At 41.0% G+C, this 23,319-nt stretch overlaps 1 protein-coding gene across 5 annotated transcripts in view; it reads left to right on the forward strand.

Moving 5' to 3' along the window:
- Positions 801-23,319, forward strand: part of SEMA3D (semaphorin 3D) — a 142,596-nt gene continuing 120,077 nt past the window's right edge. Inside the window, exon 1 of one of the 5 annotated variants that reach the window (XM_021384443.1) lies at positions 801-927. The gene's annotated coding sequence lies outside the window, so the exon portion shown is untranslated. Of the gene's footprint in view, positions 977-1,298; positions 1,503-23,319 lie in introns of those variants that run through there. The other 4 variants (XM_021384441.1, XM_021384440.1, XM_021384439.1 and 1 more) reach the window with 4 other exon arrangements.

Here is a 23,319-nt window from a genome sequence, read left to right on the forward strand (position 1 = left end):
TCTTTAAAAAACATATTTAGATTCTATGATGTACACCCAGACCACCCATCTGACATGGATGATAGGTGAGGGAGAAGTACTGCTGAAATGAGTAACATGATGGAAACTCCAATTTATTCCTCTGGACTTCTTTGATTCTGCTGTTATTTCATGGGAGCGACTGTCGAGGTCTGTTCTGCAGCCATGCCGCCAGCTGAAGGCTTTCAATCTGAGCTCTTCATTGAGGGAAACACCATTTTTGAAAGAGCCCCAGTGTGCCCTGTCTGGAAGTGTCTGATGTTATCTGTGCCATGTGTTCAGCGGCTCTCAGCCTGTGGGCAGGAAGGCTCTTCCTTGGGCAGCCGCAGAAGGAAATATGTTGGAGAGAAGGGTTTGGTGTGGGAGTGGGTTGGTCCAGGAGAGAAATTCTCTCTTAGGAAGTGGTCTGCAGCATGCAAAAGCTGGAGAACCACTGATGTAGCACATTCCATGGGCAAAAAATAAATGCAAAGGGAGATAGATGTATCCCTGGCAGCTGCAGCTTTGCACATGAGCTTCTGTCCCAGGAGACGGCGGAGTCACCGTCCCCGGAATCGTTCAAGAAATGTGTAGATGTGGCACAAAGGGACATGGTTTTGTGGGCAGTATTGGTGGTAGATGGACGGTTGGACTAGGTGATTTTAGAAGTCTTTTACAACGTTAATGATTCTATGGTTCTTGTAAACATGCACCAACCCCTATAGCACTGGGCCACTGCCCAGCTGTTTTCTCCTTATCAGAAAGTGAGCTGAGCTCTTTCTTCCTTTTTTTTTTTTCCCCTCCACTCCGTCTGCCACTCAGCAAGCTGCATTTCAGCTCTAGCAGCATTGTGCCATGGGAACAATGTGTGAGGACCTTAAGATGTTATGATACGGACCAGCATCTGTGCAGGATCATCACAGTATGAGGGTGAGACACTCCTGTGCCAACCCAGAGGGCTGTGATTCTGTGAGCACAAGTGAGTTCTGTGGTCGAAGGGAAAGTGCCGTGAACGCAGGGTCCCTGTGTGCCCGGTCTCAGCCTGCTGCTGCTGTAAACCATGCGTGTATGCACCGCGCTGTTCCGTGGAGCAATTGCTTCGCGGTGGCCGCGGCTGGGACAGACTCCGGGAGTAGCAACAGTGGGTGTGCGCCTGGGCTGGCGGACACACGCACACACACACGCGCGAGCAGCCCATTTGCTGGAGCGGTGTGCATGTGCGTGCGAGGGTGTGGAAAGGGGTGGCGGGGATGGAGGAAGGGAAGCCAGGGGAAAGTCTGACACTTCGCGCAGAAGGAGCGAGACCCTCCGCCGCCGCCGCCGCCGGGGAGGAGCCCGCCCGGCTCGCAACGCCTCCCGATCCCGATCCCGGCACCGGCACCGGCCCCGGCCCCGCACCGCGCTCAGCCCGCACCGCGCCTCCGCTCCGCTCCCCGCAGGTACCACGCAACCCCACCGCTCCGAGCCGCGCTCCGCAGCACTTTTCCTCCGAGAGAGAGGTGCAGGTGGGGGAGAAAGTGCATGGGGTCTCCTTCTTGGTTCTCCCGGAGCCTCCGCCCGGCTCGGGACGCCTGGCACCTGGCGGCGGTCCTGGGCCACCTGCCCGGCTGTCAGCGAGGGGGTGGGAGCCGCGGTGAGGGGCGCTGCCCGCGGGCAGTTCCTCCGCTTTGCCCTGGGCGGGGTGGGGCTGAGGGGTCGGAGAGAGTGGGTTGGAGTTTGGGGGTTAAAGGCTGTGATGCGGAGGGAGAGGGGTTTGATCCCGCAGCACCGGCACCCGTGCGTCCGCTTCTGCTTTGCATAGGTGTCTCAGGGTGATGCAAAGGGCAGAGTTAGCCCGCAGCCATCAGGGAAACTGTTGCGTGCTGGAGTGGTGGCAAAATTCCTTCTGTCTCACATACTCCTCCGGCACTGCCTTGAGTGCAGCTCTGCCGGACGTGTCCATCACTTGGAGCAGCAGAGCACCTGGTGGCCTGGGCTGCTCAGTGGAATGAGATTGTTTCTCTTTTGGCACTGACAGCCGCTCCTTTGCTTTGTGCAATAACACAGAGGGTGGTAAAGCTCCTCGTTTTGCAGTATTACAAAATGAAAGTTGTTGCTTCTAAAGGGGAAACATTCCCGGGTGTGTTAGGTAACTGGTGGCTGCGTACTGAGCAAGCACAGAGCAGCCACCTATGCTTCCTTAGAAAACACTTCACTTTGCTTTGAGATGGGAAAACTTGTGCAAGAACAATAGGGATCGATGGGGCAATCTGACCATGAGCAGAGAGCACCGTGCTGAGAAATCAGCAGCTCTACCCTGCATCTGTGGCTCTGGCAGAGGCCATGAAGATGCGGGCTACAACTTTCACAAGGTTTTCAGCATGTCGCTTTTGTTTTTTTTTCCTACTAACTTGTAGATCTAGAGAATAGGCTAAAGTGAGTTGAGTTTGCTGTTAGTCACTGGTATGTGATATGGCACAATATTTTACTACTGTTTTCAAAGCCCTCATTAGTGTAGTTGATCTGGTCGTCATCTCCTGCAAAGGTTGTAACAGCCAAAGTCTTTCCTAATTTTGTGAAAGCTGGGTGTCTAAATATCTTTCTATGGAGGATTTTGAGTATTTTAAACTGTTATTGTAAGCCTGCTGCTGGACAGAGGTACCCAAGTTCTGCAGGTGTCACACTTCCTTAAAATTTCCAAGACACGTCCTGCTCTGAGATGCTTCATACATAGCAGCATTTCAGCCTTGATCAGGCAGAGCAGCTTGGCTTCACTTCTGTTTGAACTTTATTTTGGCTTCAACATCCAGACTAGCCTGAGATCCAGGAACTAAATTTACTTTCCCTCTCCTTACCACTGGATCACTCCAATGGGGGTTCTCAGAGTTAGGTGAATGGAGCGGACTCCCCATTAGGTGCAGTGCTGAAGCATAGAAATGTGCTCCAAATCAGGCAGAAGTCTCCCTCAGTTGGTATGAGGGCTCTGCACATGGCGTGCTTTAACCAGAAATGGAAATAGAATCTTCACCAGTACCCTCTGCCATGTGTCTGCAGTTGCAATAGCTGATATAAGATGCTCTCAGGACAATAATCCCAGGAAAAGAGAAGTGCCCACAGTAGTTCTGAATAAAATGAGTAAACATCAGAAAGACGTAACTGGCTTGGTGGGTTGCTGCAGTTAGGGTCCCTTGAAGAGCAATACCTATGTTGGAGGCCATCCTCCAGTACCAACATCCACCTGCTTCTCTCCAGCTGCTGCGCTGTCAGCAGAGCTTCCGAAACACTCTTCATAGCAGCTCTGATCTCATCTTACTTCTCAGTGTTTCCTGTTTTTTTCTGTTGTTTGCTTTTTTTTCCTGGGGGTTGATGTTTTCACTGTGTTCGTTATACAAGTTATACTGCACCCTTGCAAATCTATTCAGATTTTGCAATTGAATTAAATGAAAAGAGTCCCTAGGAAAAAAAAAATATTTTAATTAAGCTGGAATTTTAAAGGGAAATTGATGTTGTTCATTGGGAAAGAGCCCTTTAAAGTGTTTGAGGATGTTGCGTCGTTATTACTCAGAGATTCAATACTGATAATTAAGCAAATTAGCACTTCTATAAAAAGCCAAGCCAAAGCATGAAACAATTCCAGCAAATCCTATCCCTACTTTGGTCCTATCAGTAGCGGTACACTCAGCATCTCCTCCCCTGCTCCATCACACAACAAGTAGAGGTATAACTGCTCCAGAAAGTCAGAATCTTTATGATTTATTCAGCAGAGTCATAATTTTGGAGATTTGCTCTGTAAGAATGCTGTCAGCTTGAGGTGGCATGACATGATATATTTCTGGATTCTTTTTGAAACCTTGTTTTATGCTTTCTCTTTTCGTTTTACTGTTATAGAAGTTTGAAATCTTTGGTGTTTCTTCACCATTTAGCACCGCAATGTAGACATACTGGTTACCTGTGGCTCTGGAGGGGCTGATTCATCAGCTGGGAATCAGCTGGATTCCCAGCACATACCGGCGTGTCTTTGGCTAAAACCCCTAGCGCTGGAATTGGCCACCGAGCCACCTCTGTAGTCTTTGAGGTTTCCTACACGAGGGAATCCTTCACTGCTGGTTAAGCAGGCTTTCCCACCGAGCTCTCCTGGCAGGGCAGCCTGCGGGACAGCCAGGGCTATATTTGGCCCATTGTCTTTTTAACCCAGGGAAAATGCTTGAGGTGCACACTGAGTGTCCTTAGATCAGATCGGTGCAGTGAACGTGTGATGTCTTTGCTTGCCTTACCTTCTGGACTTTCCCCAGCTGCAAACAAGCAAGAGAGAGGCTCAGAGCAAAGCCATGCCTGAGAGACAAGGAGCATGGTGGCTGTATTTAGGCTATGTGTGAAGCAATTTTTTTCTCCATGGGTGTGCTATTTATATCTTTTTTATAGTGCTGCCCCTCTGTCATGCGTAACAATCTCCCCTCCTGCCCCAATATTTCTGTCTGGGTCTCATGTATTTCATAAACTAAACAATGGCAATGAGTCAGAGCTTAAATTATCTCTATATAAATCTTTAGCCCTTTTATCTTCCCCTGTGTGTTCAGAAAGGCACCTCTTTGGCATTGTTATTTTTCACATCCTAGGGGCACGCTGCATGCATATCCACTTGTTATCTGACAGTGAGTGATAAAAAAAAAAGAAAAAAGAAAAAAAGCCCTTATTTTTGACGCTCCCCAGCTTAAATGGAGCCAACGTCATATGGAGCAAATCCAGGATGAGTCAGAGAGCAGTGTTGCGCTCCAAAATTCCAGTTTGCGTTACAGCTGGGAGGCAGCATTTAGCATCATGTGGATTTATTTTCTTTTAACGGGAACTCCAAAATAATTTATGGAAGTCATATAGCCTAATGGACAGAACAGATAACAGTTAGCCAAGAAGAACCTGGATTCCCATCTGGGTTGAATCATTGACTCAATTTGACTATCAGCGTGGTGGGTGTGGTATTCAGGCTTAGAACATTATCCTGACCTTAACTAAATCATTGCACTTCCCTACAGCGTAACTGGAAAATGCGATTAAGGTTCAGAGCTCTACTGGTACCTAACAGTTTATCAATAGTCAGCTTCTCTAGTCGGACTGAGTGCAGTGCATAACAGACATTTATCTGCAGCCTTAATTCGCAGGGGGAATCCTGAATTGGTTCAGAGTACATGTGGCTAAAGATAAATTTCTGCTGCAGAGCTTCTGTGTACATGGAGACCTGTAACTCATGAGGACATTCTCCACTGCATGGATTCGCACATACATTACTCAGCTTTCAGTAACACATAACTTTTTTGTACATCTATGCATTTTTTTTCTTGCTGTGTTACTGTAAACACAGAGTCATGTGAGCTTTTCCTTTTGATGTGGTCAGTCTAAAAGCTAAACAAATATCCCGAATTAAACAGTTTCCAATCTAGTTGGTCAGTGAATCAGGAGCCTTGCTGGAAGCAGATGCAATGCAAGAGAAAAGAGACTAAAAAGTTCTGTAACCTGTGAGCATACCCAATAATATACAGCTTTCCTTGTTGTTGTTTTGTTATTTTTTTTTTCTGAGAGGGAGTAGGGAAGTTATCCATTTTCCTGGAATGTCTCCTTCTAAAAATCCTGAAGACACTGCAGCCATTTCTCTGATCTCATCTTGCGTCAGCATAACTCAGGACTAAATGCATTGGGAATAGAAAGCCTAGGATTAGCTGAAAGTTATACAAAACTGAGGCTGCCATGAAATGAAAGACTTGCGCCTGTTCGCAGTTGCTCTGTTTTTAGTGACTTCAAGGGACTTAAGCACGTGTTTAAAGACAGACTGCTGTGTGAATGTGCTTTTGAAAGAGGCACTTTCCTAGAGTCTAAATCTAGAGTGAGATCAAGTCTTTTAAAAGTTAAGTGCAGTCCTGAGGGCTGATGTGGCCAAATATTCCAGCATAATCTTGGCCAGAGCTTTAACAGTTAGAACAGCTAGATCTAATGGTATGTGCCTACCTAGCTTGTTATATTCCCCTGGAATTTATCAATGACACACTGCATATAATTGTGGTTACTTTTTGACCGTATGAAATCCTTTTTTGGTTTTGCAAGGGAAAGATTGCAAAGAGGGAGAATGTAAAAAATTCTTTCTCAATCCAAAGCAAAAAAGTTGCTTTTTTTTTCCACAATGAAGAATTAAAACAATGTCTGTTGCTCTCATGCTTAACATCAAAATCTCTGCTAAAAAATAGTAAGAAGAAATATGATGTATTTTGCATATGGAACTTATTCCCTGTAATTTTATAATGCACATATGTGAGGCTTTATGAAGACTTATTCTAAAAGGCTTTAAAAGAGTGTAATAGAGGAAAACTGTGTTCATAACATCCTTTGGAATCAAAAGGGCTAAACAGTTATATTTCAAGAGAGTAAATAAATAAAATAAAGGGGCAGTGACAAGTAGTGAAAGACTCTTTCAGTCTTCTCTTTTCTCCAACATTCACAGAAAGAACCGGCTTTGAACATAAGCTTACCCCCCTACATTTCTGACTTTCTTCACATTCTGTGTCGTTTCAAGGTGTAACATCCTATGTCCGTTCTCTGACTTCTGAAAGATATGTTGCACCTGTGTATAAAATGCAAATCATTTATTTAATTTTAGCACTTTTTTTTTTAAAAGCCAGTGCCCTAGAACCTTTGTTAGAGATGTAAATAAATCTTCAAAGCTACTGTAGTATGTGCTACTAACAATGTGATTGTGTGTTACGCCTTTGAAGAGCGTTTAATACCAATCAGAGACGCAGTTAAGGGCTTTATTAGCATCTGTTTTCCAAATTTCTTAAAATCCTATGTTTAGCAGGAAGTGTACATGAAGTATGGCTAGCCGTTATTACTTCTGCTTACATAGTCTGCAGAGTCTGTTGCAAAGCGGTGAACCTTTTCTTATTCAGAGAACTTCATATTAATTTATTAGTGATATTGATTAGTGATATTGGTCCCAGCCTGTCATGATGTTTCCAGTCAGTAATGAAAATTCTCTTGTGTTGAGCATTGGTGATGTATCTAATCAAACAAACAAAACCCACTTACAACCATAATGTAGGGCAAGAGTCAGAGAGCACAAAAGACTATAAGAGATGTGGGTTCCTTGAGGAGACAAGTAACAAAACCTGTTTTATTTAGTAGAATAAACAGAGGTCTCAGCCTGTTTTTCTGTTGTTGAATGGTAGAAGCGTCGGGGCAAAGTTGAATTTGTAATGGCATTATGAGATCCCCTATTGTGAAAGATAAATAGCAAATTTGACCTAATGCCCCAATAGAATAATTACATTGAATTAACTTGACTTTTGGTTCAAGTGACCTCGATTTAGCATATTAATTTCTGATCAATGCAGCGTCAAAGAGTCCTCTTTATTCTGGGGATGATATTCTAGAGGTACAAAGTCTCCACATGAACAAATCTGGAATTTTTTAATCCGTGTAATACTTTGAGTCAGAGATTCGAAGCCTTTGTGTTTCTACTGGAACAGAACTCTTGTCTTCAATAGGAAAAAAAATCTGTTAGAAGAAATATTGTGCAGAAACAGAGGTTTACCAAGAAAGAGAAAACATAATTCAGTTTTATTCATCTTTGGAGCAGACGCACCCATTTTTACTTGATCTTTGTATGTCTCAGCACATTAAAAGTAAGACATTGCTATCATCTAATTTGCTAAAGGCATGATACTGTAAGTCACTGATCTGTAGGAATAAGCCAATTCAAAGAACAGAAATCCAAGCATAAAGGGTAGGTAATGAAAAACATATTTTTATTATCTCTATTCCCTTCCTAAAATTGAAATGTAAAATCATTTTTGGTCATGAGTTTTTTGTCAATGGATATTTAGATTTGCATATCTCCATTTCACTTAATAAAGAGACTTCTTGAAGAGGATCCTCAAAAGTAGTCCCAAGTAAGGAGTTCCATAGTGATCAAGTTTATTACAGGAAAACTACTCACAGACTGAACATGCCCCATTAATATAATATACTCAGGAGCTGAGGGTCAAACTTCTGCTATGGAACAGAAATAAAACTGCTGCACTGAGGAAGTGGAGAATGTCCATGGGAAAGGTGGCAGCACAGAGAAATCACTGTGTTGCATAAAAATAATGATATAACAAGCTTCATCTTCAGCTGGTGTAACTCAGAGATGCATAATTGAAATTAGTGAAGTGATATGTAATAGCTAAGGGCAGTCATATATCTTCAGAAGGACTGAGTAGCTCTGAAAGCTGAAAGAAGAAATCAGAATAAGCTGTATACAATGAAAGCATTTAGGGGAGTAGAGTTGTAAAGAGAAGCCAGAGACTGAAGTTCTGAGCAGAGCTGTTGCTTCTTGTGCACTGACTGGGTGATTGTGATGGGATTCCTAAAAGCCAGAGACCTGGAAATGGGTAGGTCTTCTGTTTTCAGTCTGAGGGAGAACTTGGGCACACTTGGAGCCCAGTCTGGGTTTGCAAGTAAGGTGCACAGAGCAATGCTTTTTTTCAAACACCACAAGCACTGAGCAGCTTGGGATAATCACAGATTTGTTGTACGTGCACCCAGTAGACCAGGTGCCACAGGGGATGCGTTGCAGATTTAAGGCTACATACAAAGCCTTGGTACAGCAAAAGGTAGGTTTTATATTGATGTCCAACACCGAATCTGAGTGGCTGGAGAGGCAGTTAAGGTCATAAATATTTGTTACGAAACAAATCCATTGGCTAAAATGATTTTAATAGACAACAGTGTTTTACATTACTGCCTGAGTCATTGTGGTCTCCCAGTCTGTTGTTTTATATGATATATAACGTTCTCAGAACAGAGTTTTTCTCAGACCTAATGAAATCCAAGGTGTTTATTTTAAGACTCAAGTTTTTGTTTTTTGTTTTTTGTTTCTTTTTTACATTGAACTCTGTCTTTTTTACATTGAATTTTTTACATTGAAGTTTTAAACCTTTGTGGAAAAGCTGACTGGAAGTAATATTTGGAAGGTCAGTCCTGCCTAATTGAGGAAGGAGTGAGAGAACTGATGTTTCTAAGAGAATTACTAACACTATCTAGGCTTAAGTGTCTTGTAGGCCCTCTTTCTAGAAGAAAAAATGCATTTAACTATGCTGCACTGTGCTGTCCGTCTTTTAAAGATGAGTATCTTGGGTAATACTGTTTGCAGTGTTCAGATTTATTCGGGAGTTATAACTCTATGGTTATAGCCCCATAGTGACATCTACAAAAAGCAGACATATATTATCTCATAAAGCTGCCTCAGCTTGAATTTTATTTTAAAAAAGTGTCTGTGGCAAAGGAATATCTTTCCCAATATGACACCCAGACAACATGTACCTTTCAGTGAAATTAGGGGAGTTTTCACATGGGAAGAATTTGTACCTTTAGATCAAATCAGTATAGACTGCTCATACTGAAGACTGATTAAACTCACAAAATAAAATATATGTGATGGAGGAAATGATACACTAATATTATGGTATCCCTCTGAAAATCACTACATCTGCTTTTATTTTTTTTTCTCCCTTAAGATTTATACTTGTAACTTACAGATGACTATTATGCTGTGCTCATGAGCCTGAAGCTCCATGAAGCTGAAGTCCTTTTCTTCCTGTGCATTTTCCGTAGCTCACTGCTTTCCTAAAAGGCAATACAAGCACTAATATGCAAATGATAACACAGAGACTGATTTCCTCAACAATGCTTCAAGTCAGATGCTTGCTGTATGGATAAATTGTTGTGCTTTGGCTCTTAACAACAACAGCTTTTCTTTTTTCTTTATTTGTTGCTGTTGTGCATTGATGTGTAAGGATGAAAAACAAATACACAAAACACTACTAAAAGCTCAAATGCCAATTTCTGCACTTTTTCAGAATCTGACAGAAAAGCAGGAAGTGCGTGCTGCAAACAGTGCAAGGATCTTGTTCCTCTTAATCCCAAACATTCGGCTTCAATGCCAAAAAATACAAATAAAAAAAGAAAACAGAACAAAATGGTTATATTCAGTTTAACACCTGAGGTCAGATTCTGCTGGTTTGCCAAGCTTTGTGCTAGGGCTTTTCCATTGCCCTGGACCAGTGCTGGCTGCCAGTGTCCTGTGGCATGGTTGGTCTCTCCTAGCTGGAATTGCCCATCCTCACCTCTTCTCTGCAGCGTGGCTCTAGGTGATTTCCAGCCATAGGACATTCTGCTCCAGTCTCCAAATTCTGCTCCCCTCTGCAGTTTAATCTCTTTCCTACTGCAGTTTAAATCTGTTTTGAGCCTTAGTAAAAAATCCGAGTGCATTTATGATGTATCCTGTTAATTCCCAGAAGTGATTCCTACAGGATGAAGAATACTTCATTCCCCAAAAGTACCTCTGCTCAGCAGCAGTCTTGCTTGTGTAGTGTTAACTCAGACAGATTTCAGGTTTTGTGTCAGATTTTCATGGCAATGGTGAGAACGCCTTTGTTTGTGATATCATTTATGCCACTGATACCATAGGCATGGCTGTTCTGGTCTTGGTCAGTGCAAGCTGTATGTCTATTTTTAGTCTCGATTATCAGCCTGTTTTAATGATAATAAAATCTGCCTTAATGACTGACACAACAAAAAATGCTCTATCTATCCGTTCTGTCCTTTCATTCCTTCCTTCCCTTCCCTGTAAGCAAGTTAAATTCCACGTAAGTGATGTGAGAAGAGCATTTTGGAAAGTGTTCGAATTCATTATGCTTTGTTTTCCATGCAGGAATTTACATGACACAAAGGAAAGTGGGATCTGACACCTCCAAGATAAACTGTTAGACTGACTATGAAGTTCAGCGCTGATATTTATAAGTGAAATGACACGTTATGCCAGAATAACTAGGACACAGTGACTTCAAATAAAAGTAATGTTGCTATCTTTGGTGCAAGTGTCGGCAGAGGATGCCATGGTCCCTTGTGATGTCCTTGGGGAACTCTTACAAGGCCTTTTCAGTAGGCACTGTAATATTCCTACTGTCTGTTTTCATTCTTTTCTCAACCAAGTAGAATTTTGTGTCTTGGAAGGCTTGACACTTTTTAGGTTGTGCCATCTCTCTTCATTCATCTTTGAGCCTCATGGGAGAAGAGGTGTGAAGACAAGTAGTTAGAAGTTGAAAGTGTGGTGCTGGAGGATGAAGAAATCCATGACAGTGCAAACAAATGTTGAGTAGATCCACCAGAGGCCGTTATAGGTGTTACGTTCAGAAGGATCCAGAGATCCTCAATCACTGTCTCCTGTGTTTTCTCCTAGATCTGTACCTTTTTTTTTTCCAAATTGTTTTATTAGATCCCACTGATGGCGTGTAGTCTGAGCTTCAAATACATCACGTTATGGAAAGCTTTCCAGGCTTTACCTGTGTATGTGCCACTACTCAGAAAGAAAACCCACTTATACTTCGGAGGCAACAGCAATTTCTCATGCCTCTTTCTGCACATAATCCAGATGAAGATGTGGCTGCAGTCCTGTGGTTTTCTTTTCTTGTGTAGCTGTAATTTCCACCTCCTGCCCTTCTGTTGGGCTGGCAGACAGTTCCAAAATAGGCATTTGAGGTTTTGGTAGTGTTTGCTGCTGAAGTACATATTCTTCATTCCCTGCAGAGATACAGTGGTGTGTGAGATTCTCTGATTTGTGTATAATTTTGAAGTAGAGCGTTCCTCTTGTGGTCCACATAGTGTAGTTTGGGAACCCTGAAGCAGAACAAATATGTTTCCTTGTTCTAAAACTAGGTGGTTAGACAAAACTTTCTTATTTTTTGTGTAGGATGTTTATCTGTTTCAATTTCAGAAGACAAATACGGAAATACGATAGAATTGTAGAATCTCATATTCTTGATGTCTCCAGATACTTAACTCTGTCTGGACAACAAGCACTAGCCTTTAAACAACCTACTGGATTCAGTGTTAGGGTAAATGTAAAAGGTTCTGTGGTCTGTTTAATACTTGTTGGTCAAATGTCCCTATAGTAATCTAGACTGGAAAACCATTCACAATTATTCAAACGTCTTATTTTAAAATTGTGGGATTCTTTACCTGTATGTTTCCAACAAGCTGTCCATACCTTGTGCTTACCGTCTCTGAGCATAAAACATAGATTTTATAATGATTTGAATTTGATATATGATTGTTTTGATTAGCTGGAGGTCAAGGCTGCTGTTGTGGAAGGGGAGAACCCACACTTGCGTAGTACCAGAAACATTTTTTATCATGTCATTTGTTTGGATAATATGAGACTGCCACCTCTCTTTACCTGCAGAAGTTTGCTTTTCTGTTGCACCATACTGAAATCATTTTTAAAAAATTGTCAACACAGGTAAAATAAATAGAACCTACTTTACAAATCAACATTTTACCCAAGTGCGAGTCCCAGGAAGGTTTGGGACTTAGTGTTCAGAAGTTTTCCCCAGAATCATTCTGAGAAGCAAGTATCGCCCAGTACTGAAGTCTGCTCTGGTCTGATAAGGTTTGTCTGCATGCGGAAGTCAACATACAGTTAAGCTAGAGTAACTGTACAGAGTGGTATCTTCTCCACACTAACTCTCTGCATGATCAGTCACAGGGCGTATGTCCTAAGTCTGCTTTCAAAGTGAAGTAAGCTGCTTTCTAATTAAAAGACTTAAAATATACACTTCTGCATGATATGTCAGCAGAGTAGTCAGTATGCTGCTGATGAGACCCTTATTCTACATGGACTCTCTCTTGTTGACAAGCCCTAAATATTTCAGTTTTAAGGTCTTGATGAGTTGCAAGTGCAACAAACAATAATTGTGCCAGTACTGTGATAGTGCCTAGACAGTACTTGTTAGGATTCTCACTGAAATGATTATACTATTTTCAACGATTTTAGCAAAAGCTCTAATATTATGTTCAAGTGTTTACTTGTTCCACAATAATGCCTAAAAATCCAACCTAGAATTTTTTCCTCATTCTGTTATCACCAGTATTAGCATCCAAATAGAGTTTAGAGAAGGACAATAAAAATGGAAAGGGAGGCTTTTAGTCAGGTTTGATTTATGAGGAAAAGTTAAAGGATTTAAGCGTGCATAGCTTGTTTGAGTTTGACAAAGAAGAAGACATGACTGTAAATACTTCAGAAGTTTAATTCCAAAAACAGCAGAGGATTTGCTTAATGTTAAGGACATTCCAAAGGTTAGCATAGCAGCTCAGGAGACCTGGGGTTAATTCCATGGCATATGTCCTTGGGCAAGTCATTTCTGCTTAGATCCTAGCAAATTCCTAAAGGCACCCAACTGCCACTTCTTTGTCTACATCTTTGAATGTTAGTCCAATGATGCTGAAAAGTACCTAATTTAGACAGTTAATTTGCTAAATACCTCTGTAGGTCTAGATTTTGTCCCCTACCTTCTTCAGCTATATATGTCTGTAAATGGGTAAAAACTACCATATGTCATAAAAAGAGTGTGAGAATAATGGATTTGGAAAATATGGCTATTCAGATGTTGTGACAGTGGGAGCCATGCAAGTACACCAAGTAGAAAAGCTAATTAAGATGGGGTTTGTTTCACTTCTCTGTGTTCAATGCAGAGATAAGGTGCTCCAAAGGGCTATGCACCCTGTTTGGCAACAGTATCGGAGGCATAAGAAGAATTCACCCCAGCAGTGCCTGTCACCACTTTCTCTGAGGGGAGCCAAGACAATGCATGAATTTTAGACAGATGAAATGAGGCAAGATGAATGTTATCTTAAGAATAAAAGGATCAAATTGAATCAACTCAGCCTGATCTTAAGGGGAAAAATGCCTTTAATGAGTGTATTTGCTGAAATGTTCTTTTACAAGGATTGCAGAAACCGCCTCAAAGAACTTCTGTTTTCCCTCTGTTACATCTAATAAAACAATCCAGGAAGTCTTTTATTAAAAAAACTACATGATAGATCTCCCACGTCTCCAATTTCTAGGACACAGTCCTTATGCAGGCCAGCAACAGCCTAAAAGTGCTATGGTGCACAGGCTACCAGTGAATATCGTATCCTATAAGGTCAGCATGTCCCAGGTTACCTAATACTACATTTGAAATTCTAAGTCTGTATAACTAAAAAGGAACTGATCTCTTCAGGAAATCTACCCTCAGTGTCTCTTGTTTTAATATGACTTCCTCATGCTAGTTGAAAATAGCTCTAGGTGGTAGCTACCTATTGCAAAATGACTGATTCTCAGAGAAAATACAATTATGGGTACCATAAACTAAAAGAAAAAGAAACATGTAGAAAAATGAGACTTAGTCAGAGAGGTAAAAAATTTCTGGAGGGTTCTATTGGGCCTGCTGGAGGTCCATTTGCAAAGCAGCTGTAAGATGCTGGGTCTTTGGGGAAAGGCTGAGCAGTAAATACTGAAGAAGAAGACTTAAATGACCCAACAAGGCCCCTGCTAACCCATGCAATTGCACCAATTTCCATTTCAAAGAAAGATGAGCTTAATTAGTTTACCCTGCTATTGGCAGGACTCAGCAATAGATTCCTCCTTTGTATTATTACATTCGTTACCCTGTAGGACAGCAACATCTCTTTGTGACTAGTTTACTTTTTGGTTTGCTCTCTTCAAAGAGAAGGCCTGCTTTCATGCTTTGTCCCCTCTTGCTTTGGTAGCTCCCACCTCCAGTCTTGCCAGAGCTCATCCTCACACAGCTGGACTTATTTCCCTCACAACTGCTGGTCACTTGCCTGCTTTACTAGCTCTGCAGGGAAGGGAAGGAGAGCATTCCCTTCCTATTCAATCCTTTGTTTTCTGGATCATCTATTCAAAGAGGCATTGCTGAAGTGAGCAATCAGACCCTTCAAGGACAAGGATCTACTGTTGGTGACCCTGTGATTATGTCCCATACTGGGCTAGACTTGTGGTTGGAAATATATAAAATATGCTGAATTCAGGAGAGCAAAATACACTTGCAGGAGTTTGTTTGTATTACTTATTCCTGACCTTGCTGACCCAGTACCTATTGCTTTGGGAAATCAGAGATGGGCTGTTCTGAAGATTTAGAAGAGAGTTTCAGTTTCACACAGGAGATTTAAACACTGTGAGTGGGTGTGGAGCAATCCTGGCTCAGATTAGGATGTGAAATAAGAATTCCCTCATTGAAGAAGAGTAATTGAAACACGGGACTCTGAACTTAAACACCACTGAAGATGTCTATGGCCATATTCAACTTCAGAAAGAATCAGACAGTGAGGTGGACTGGAGGTGCACCTATCTCTGGTTCCTTGGGAGCCTGGGCATGAACTAGCACAATTTTGGACTCTTTAAGGACTCTTGGCTGTTTCTCCTGCAGAAATGCAGTTGCATGAGGCGTTTACATTCTGGACTGTTAATGCATAAGGAAATAAAGGTGAAATTGATGTGAGTTGCACTGAAATCAGTGAGTTTCCTCAACACTCAAATATCCTAATCCTTCATGTGAATGATTTCAAATCTGTGAATTCCCATCTTCCTCTTTATTCTGTAATTCTGGGAGTCTAAATCATACCTTCTAGGTGCCTAGCCCTTTTCTCTTACTTGTCTCCTCTGAATCTCACCCAGATGCCTGATGTGGGCAGTGAAAGATATTTGAAAGTGTCCTCTGCTTCAGACACAAAAAAGACATTTCTGTACATGAGTCCTTAAAGGATACAGCCCTACCCATACACAGGTGGTTTTAAAACATAAAACAGAGAAGTAGAGGCAAAACAGAAAACACTGACAAGATTACCACGTTGTCTATACATAGCAAAGAAACTGTTATACCCTGCTTGTTACTTTTATTATTAATAACTGTCTCATCTTTTGCTCCCTCTTTTTCATCCATCTGTTGTTATTTACTATGCAGCTGGACTATAAGCTCCAAGTAGGAAGAGTTCTTCTATCTCCTTCATAGTATCTGTAGCACTATAGGGCCCTGCCCCTGACTGGGGCCTCTAGGCACTATTCCAATATAAATAATACATAAAAATAGATCAGCAACGTAACATCTATCAAGAAAACCATACAAAGACCTAAACAATGTTTGTGTATTAAATTGCTCTGTTGTCTCCTCTGTGATACATGCAATAGCTTGCTTTAGTTTTCTGAGTTAGAAGACAGATCGTAAAAAGCCTTGTATCAGTGGACTATGTGCAATGAACTCTGAGGAGATCTATAATTACTAAAAAAGGGAAGTATGCCAAAGATGATTTACAAGTATAGGGAAGAATGCATCTTTTGTGAAGTTCAGGACTTTATCAGGTTTACTTTGGAGGTTTTCCAAGATGAATAGCAGAAAACAGCCAAAAATGTTAAAGTAAAGCAGTCAAACCAAACTTCAGCTGCAGCAATAGCTGCAATAGCCCAAGGGTTTGCAGCAGCTTCCTATCTTGACACAGTGTTGATTGTTCATACAAAACCAGGTAAGATCACATTAGCCAAATTGATTTATCTCAGTGATGCAGACAGCTTATTATGTGTATAAGGGCAATACCTAGCAGAAACAGCTATTAATAATTCTACCAGTTGTCTTACAACCATTGTTGCAAAGCTCATTCACTCTCAGAGCATCAGTAGCCTACACACTATCTCCAAAAATCATGAGTTTAAAATCCTCTGAAAAAAGTTGTCAGTTGTGTTAGAAAACAAACATATGCCACAGGAATGACATATCACTTTCCACATTCATTTTTGAGTTATAAAGATGCAGTGACTTGCTCTTGCACATCTTTAGATAATTGTTCCTTGCAACGAATTTGATGAGATTGCTGAGAGGCTTTGGGAGGTAGAAATCATAGAATCACCAAGGTTGGAAAAGACCTCCAAGATCATCGAGTCCAACCATCCACCTACTACCAATATGTCCCCACTAAACTGTGTCCCTCAGTACAGCATCTGAACGTTTCTTGAACACCTCCAGGGACGGTGACACAGTCACCTTCCTGGGCAGCCCGTTCCAGCACCTGACCAAATGATGTGAAATGCCTTTCACAAGTCCATGCGCTAGACATTTGTTTATTGTGACAGCCTGGCTTTGGACCTATAGCATTAGTTCTCAGATTCTTTTTGAGAGAAATTGATTCCACTATCACTTTCTACTTTCAGTGTAAACATGCTTCACTACAGGTACTTTTCTGTTGGACTCCAGTTGTTGGAGATCCATTTCTGTTTGATAACCATTTGAGGGCTCCAAGAAGTAAGGTGGGTGCATCTAAACTGAGATGATCATTTAGTTTTCCATGTTATCAGCAGAGAGGGAGACACCTCAAATTCCCATCCAAGACGTAGCTGGGAGGATTCAGCCCCTGAAGGGCTTTTTCCCTCTAATAACTATAAATGGAGACTAGATGAACTTACACTTAGTTTTTAGAAGATTGTATTTAGGATGGAGAATTCACAGCACTTCTTTAATTAATGTAACTGCTTCTGTAGGTATTGGGAAGACATTGGAATATTAATGGCAACCGAAGCTTGGAAAGCAATGTCTCTGAGAGGAAACACTAGTCCAAAAATTGTGATTCATTAGGTTCCAGTGCTTTGAGGCAGTGAACTGGGATGAATCTTCTAACTGTCAACATGGAAGCCAGTCTCAGTGCCAGAGGATGTGGACACATAACCTTTGCACTATGGTGGTGGTGGTGGTTTCTTTTTTTTGCCTTTTCCCTTCATCTCTGTAGAAACATTCTATTGCAAACTTGGAGCAAAGGTTGCATCTTTTGCTCAACCATGACAGGCTTAGTGTAGGAGAATCACATAGGATTTGATTTTGGAGTCATCATTGCCATGGCTGTTGACATTCGCATCTGAAGGGAGCATAACAGCTTTCTGGGTGCTTTCATGTCACATCACAAATGGCATTAATAAGTAAATAAAAGAGAATGTAATTGAAGAGACTGAAGCATTTTCCTTGACTTCAAAGAGTTAGATAGGGTCTATTAAATCCAGAACTGTGTGTACAGACACAATATACATACACATGAAAACAAAGAGGTGCTTTCTTTTTTACCTGCTTTCTGTAGCATCTCTGTTAGGCTTCTATGATTTAGCTGAATTCATGGTAGCCATTTTCCTGCTGTGTTGTTGGAAAAGTGGAGGTAGAAATCTCCGTGGCATCACATCACTTATTTATGTCAGCATTTTGGAGGTCCAGCAGCCCTTGAGGTGTAAGCCCTGAGAACTGTACAAATCAGGTTCCCAGATCTTTCTGTAAAATCAGGCAGACATGTGGATCCTGATTTCAGAGTGTCTTACTAAACAAATTCTTAGAGTTGTGTAGAAAAATTTGTGAAGGGATTTAGAGTAACTAAGAGTCATTTGTTTGCACAGATCCAGACAAACCTATAGAGAGAAAAGAAAATGGTTTCTTTCGCTAGTCTCATGAAGAGTTAGGCATGTAACTTGAGCAGCAAGAAAAGAGGTAAGCGGTTGCATAGTCTTCATTCATATCGTTCACACTCACACATCGGGAAAAGAATTCACAGCATGAGAGTGGGCTCAAAATTAAAAGAGAAACATCCCCAAGGCTTTTGGAATAGGAAAGAGAAAAGAAGCTGCAGAAGCTTCACTCTCATGATTGTTAAAACAAACAGCTGAATGGCAGAGGACGGATCGTTGCCATAAAACATTTCCTGAAACTCTTTCTTCCAAGATCCATGGTGATTATTTATTTGTTGTAGTTTTTCTTTCTCATGAATAAAAAATAAAAATTAGCCATCTCATCTTCGGAATACGTCAAGAAGATTCTAGCAAAATTTTGCGAGTTTCTTGTTTGTGATCAGTTATTTATCCCTTCTTGTTAGTATGTGGTGGAAGAGAATAAGGGACTCATCCTTTATCCTTTGTTGTAGCCCTACCTTCTAAAAAGGTTAATACCTATTTCTGTTGTCAGGATCACAGAATCCCAACAGCTGAGGTTGTCAGGGACCTCTGGGTCCCTTTGTTCCAACCCCTGTTCAGTTAGGGGCAAGGTGCCTCGGGCCATATCCTGGCAGCTTTTGGAGATCTCTAAGAAGGGAGACTCCACGGCCTCTCCGTTATTTGATCACTGTGTCCCTTTCATCTTCAGTCCTGCAAATCTATTTCCAGCAAGTACAGGAGCAATGCTCCTGAATTGTTTGAAAGAAACTAGCCAGTGTGACTGTGACAGAGAGTGACTCCATGAGCAGGTCTTCTGGTAGAAGAGAAGAGGTGGTGACATGGAATGACAACAGCTGGAGGCCAACAGTGCACCTGAGTCACAATGCTATTTGCATGACTTTTCTCTCCTTTTTCTCATTTTTGAGGTCCATTTAATATGGGAGGTAAACTAGGGGTGACTGTGTAGAAGTCAGTGGACTTTTGCTGTAAAAGCTGGCCACTGGGCAGGATCCTGTAAGACACTTGTATGCACTGTGGTGGGTATCAGCTATTTGCTGCTTTTTTTTCTCCAGGCTTCTATGAAAATAGAGATTTTGGTGATCATAAAAAGCAACTGATCTTTTAGTCTAACATCTCCTTTTTTAAAACCAGAGTTAAATTTCAATATATTTCACCTTTAATTTAGCAATCCCTTACAAAACCTTGAACCGATTTCCCTTTTTAATTTCAGTTTGATGGTCACGTTCACCTGATTCTGATATCTGCACTTACAGTGAGGAGTATTTTGCAGTGTATTGCCACGTCTTATATTCCACAGAAACTGCACATTGAAAGGCAGTAATTTTTAAGTGCCAGAACTTGATGAGATCCTCTGCTGGCATTATCACTTACTGACTATCTCTGCTGATGGCTTTAGTGGCATGTTTCCCTTTTGAGAGCAGGGACTGCAGGAGAGACAGATGGGTTGCATCTGTATTTGCAGGTTAAACAATGCCAAAATACTATGTTTGCTAGCAGTATCCTGTGATGTTTGTTAGTGTGCTCTGTTGTTTTCACTTTTGTTGACTGGCACTTCTCCATACAGCTCTAGGATAAACTGAGGGAGTATGGAGGGCTCCCAGGAAAAAGTATGGATGAGACACATCTGTCCTGAAGGGAACAAGAGTTTAGCTATATGGACAGAAGCTGTACCAGGCTGTTCTGGCTCAGGACCTGGAAATTGTGTCTGTCATGTTTTGTTTATTGTTACATTCTTAGACTTGGGATCTGGGGGCTCAAGTCAGAGCTGCACTGGCTCGACTGTACCATACTCTTGTAATTACATTCACTTTTTCTCCACCCATCTTTTGTTTGTTTTGTCTTTGTAACGTAAGCCAATCAGGGAAGGTATTGACACTGCTCTTTATTTGTAGGGTATTTAGTACCATGTGGTCCTGACTGCCATAGATTTCAGTGGAAATAAAGGCAACTGAATCTCATCTTGTGTGTTTGCTTGCAGCTTACTGTGTTTTCTCTGTCTGTAACTATACTGTTAAGGATGGAACAAAGGATAGTTACTTAAAAACTGCAAAACCTGTCTCATTTCAGCCTGGCTATTTAATTTTGTAGGCTTATGTCAGACCCTTAAGATTAAAAATGTTTATTTTCTTGTCTTGGCATGAACAGCAAATGGAATGTTTCAAAGGCAAAAAAAAAAGAGTCCATACAACAAAAGCCAGAATGATGCAGCCTTGCCTGTTTTTCTTGATCGGAAACACTTCAGCTGAAGAATGATATGGCCTGGCCATCTCAGTTTTCATCACATTTTTGGATGGAAATTTGCACTCCAAATAGGCTCAGAAGCAACCATTTGTTCATGAATGGGTGGATGTTTGCTTATGTTCTTTGCATGGTAACATTTGCTTAGTTAGACATTTCTTCATCCCTTCCTCCTCCACAAATGTCCCAAAAACCTGCAGGGTAAACCTTTTTTGATGTATAGTGAGGAAAACTCTGAGATGTTACTGGGAAGCAGTGACTAAACTTTCCATGTCTTACATGATACAGACTTGAACTCTCCTGAAGGGGCCTTACCCAGCAAGGTCAGGACTGTGATGAAGTATAAGTTTGGAAGAGGAATCTGCTAGAGAGATAGTATAACCCACTGAGTGATAAGTGCTGACAGACTGGCACCCTGATGTTTGAAGTACTTTCCCTTGCAGCAGAAGTATGTCTGTGATCCTGTTGTGTTATGGCCAGACTCAGTCTGTTTTGAAAGCCTATACTTTCTTCACATGGAGACCCAGAAGGATTCCGGCTGAATGTACTTAACAGAACCCTGAATTTTGGGCTACGGTTAAAGACGATAAATTCTAAATATTCCACGTGGTCTTCTCAAAGGACACTTCAAACAATAATCATAAACATGTGTCAGTCTATTTACATTATAATTATTATATTTTCACACTAATGTTTTTCTAATGCCTCACCATTAAGTTATTGTGCTTAGTGCATTAGTTCATAGATAATAAAAGCATTAAGTTATGATTTCAAAGGAATGATAAAAAAATCACGCCAGAGAAGTTCAGTCCTCTTCTAGTGATTAACAAATTGGTGACATTGTTCAATCTGTCCACCTAGGCTCCTGTTCTCCATTTCTTTCCTGCAGGTTTAGCTTGTGCATGCTCCCAGTATGACCACACAGGGAGAGAAACTGAAATATGTGAGAGAGACTCAGAGTGGGAGAGTGAAGATTAAGAGAAATGTCCTGGGACTTTCCAGGAGAAAACTGATCTACTCTTTGCTGAAAACTCAGAGACAGGAGAATTATCAGAAGCTAGTGATGGACGATTTGACTAATATGAGATCTTAAGACTAAGTAGTGATATGTTTTCAGTTCCTTGAATCAGTTTGCTTTAGTTACTGTTGCAAATTTATATATGTATACATATATGCAGACATAAAAAAAAATTACAAATTTTGTAGAGGATGAAACAAAACAAAAAATCTTGGGAGAAAGAATGTAAAGAGATTTTTTTCTTTTTATCCTTCAGTTTCTAGCTTAGGACTTGGGCAAGTTTCCAGTACCTGACATGGTAATTCTACCATCTAGTCTGGTAGTTGATCAGCCATCAATTGGACCATCTGCTTTTGACAATAGGAGGCAGAGGTATAACTCTTAATTACATACAGGACTAATTGGGCTTCTCTGTAACTACTTGCATACAGTGAGTGTATCTGCATAGATAATAGAAGAAAATACCATTTTACTTACAATTAATAATAATTAAATACTAACAGACATTTACATATGCTAGCTTTCTCTGATTTGCAACCATGCTCCCCCCTGCATTGACAACAATGAGAAATGACTTGAAAGTCCTCTCTCATTACTGACATCCCAAAGGATTACTGTCTGCACTTCCTTTCCTGCCCGCTCCGTAATGTGGGTTGCATTTTTTAGTCATGCAATCAGATATCATGTGTTCCTCAAGACCTCTGGAGCATTCATGCAGAACATGGACACTGAATAAGAGAGACACCAAGGAAGTAGAAACATTGTCTTGTTATTTTTAAAAGCGTTCATTCAAATGTTGCCTTTATTTTCCTTGTGCTTCACAAACTTGCCCTGAGAGGCAGGATCATGTTTGCCATTACATTCCAGCTGTTGCTCTCGCATTTACAACTTTTGAGTTCTCGGCCTTGCAATCTTGTTTAATTTATAATGGAATCCCTTTTGTTCAGCATGATGTTTTCTTCCATTTCCTCTTAAGTGAGAGTTCTATCACTATAAGAACATGTGCACCTAATATGGCTAATATGTGGCTAATATCCATAATTTTTAGTAACAGGAGGATAAGAGTCTGTTATGGCACCATCACAAGGGTTCATTCCTTTACCTCGTACCGAAGAGGGCCATGCTTTGGCATGCCAAGGGTTCATGAGGTTTCAGCAAATGATTCACAGTGAAGGTCATCATGTATGGAGCAACTAGACATAAATCTGGAACTGGAGAAACAAAACTAATTGTTCTAGTTATGTTTCTGTTGGCTTTGGAAATATTTATTTTGCTCTGTCAAGTGGATAAACAAGTAAGAACATAGGCCCCCTTTTTTTTCCCTCCCATGTAGTATCTGGTACTTAACTGGAATCAACCAAAGGAGCTAAGTAGGTCAGGTTGGGGGTTCATATGATTCATTTTCTGATGGTTCCTGTTTCTGTTGGCTATGCATATAGCTTTGACTGACGAGGCTGCCAGCTTCTGCTTCATGGATACTTACATAGAATTAAGGTGTTCCTCAGAGATGTCATCAAATATTTTCACACTAAATTTAGTAATGATGGGCTCTACTTTCATTCAGATGATTTGAATGAATGTGCTTATTCTGTCAAAAGAATTCAGAACTAGGACTAAAATTATACATTTAATATTTGTGTACTGATAAACATAAACGTTGCCAATATTATAAGGCCATGACAGTCATGATCCTTTTATACCACATTAATGCAGCTTCATTAGTCAGTGGGCACAAACCATTCTATTG

The sequence above is a fragment of the Numida meleagris genome, chromosome 1 (assembly GCF_002078875.1).
Source record: "Numida meleagris isolate 19003 breed g44 Domestic line chromosome 1, NumMel1.0, whole genome shotgun sequence".
Classification (NCBI taxonomy): domain Eukaryota; kingdom Metazoa; phylum Chordata; class Aves; order Galliformes; family Numididae; genus Numida; species Numida meleagris.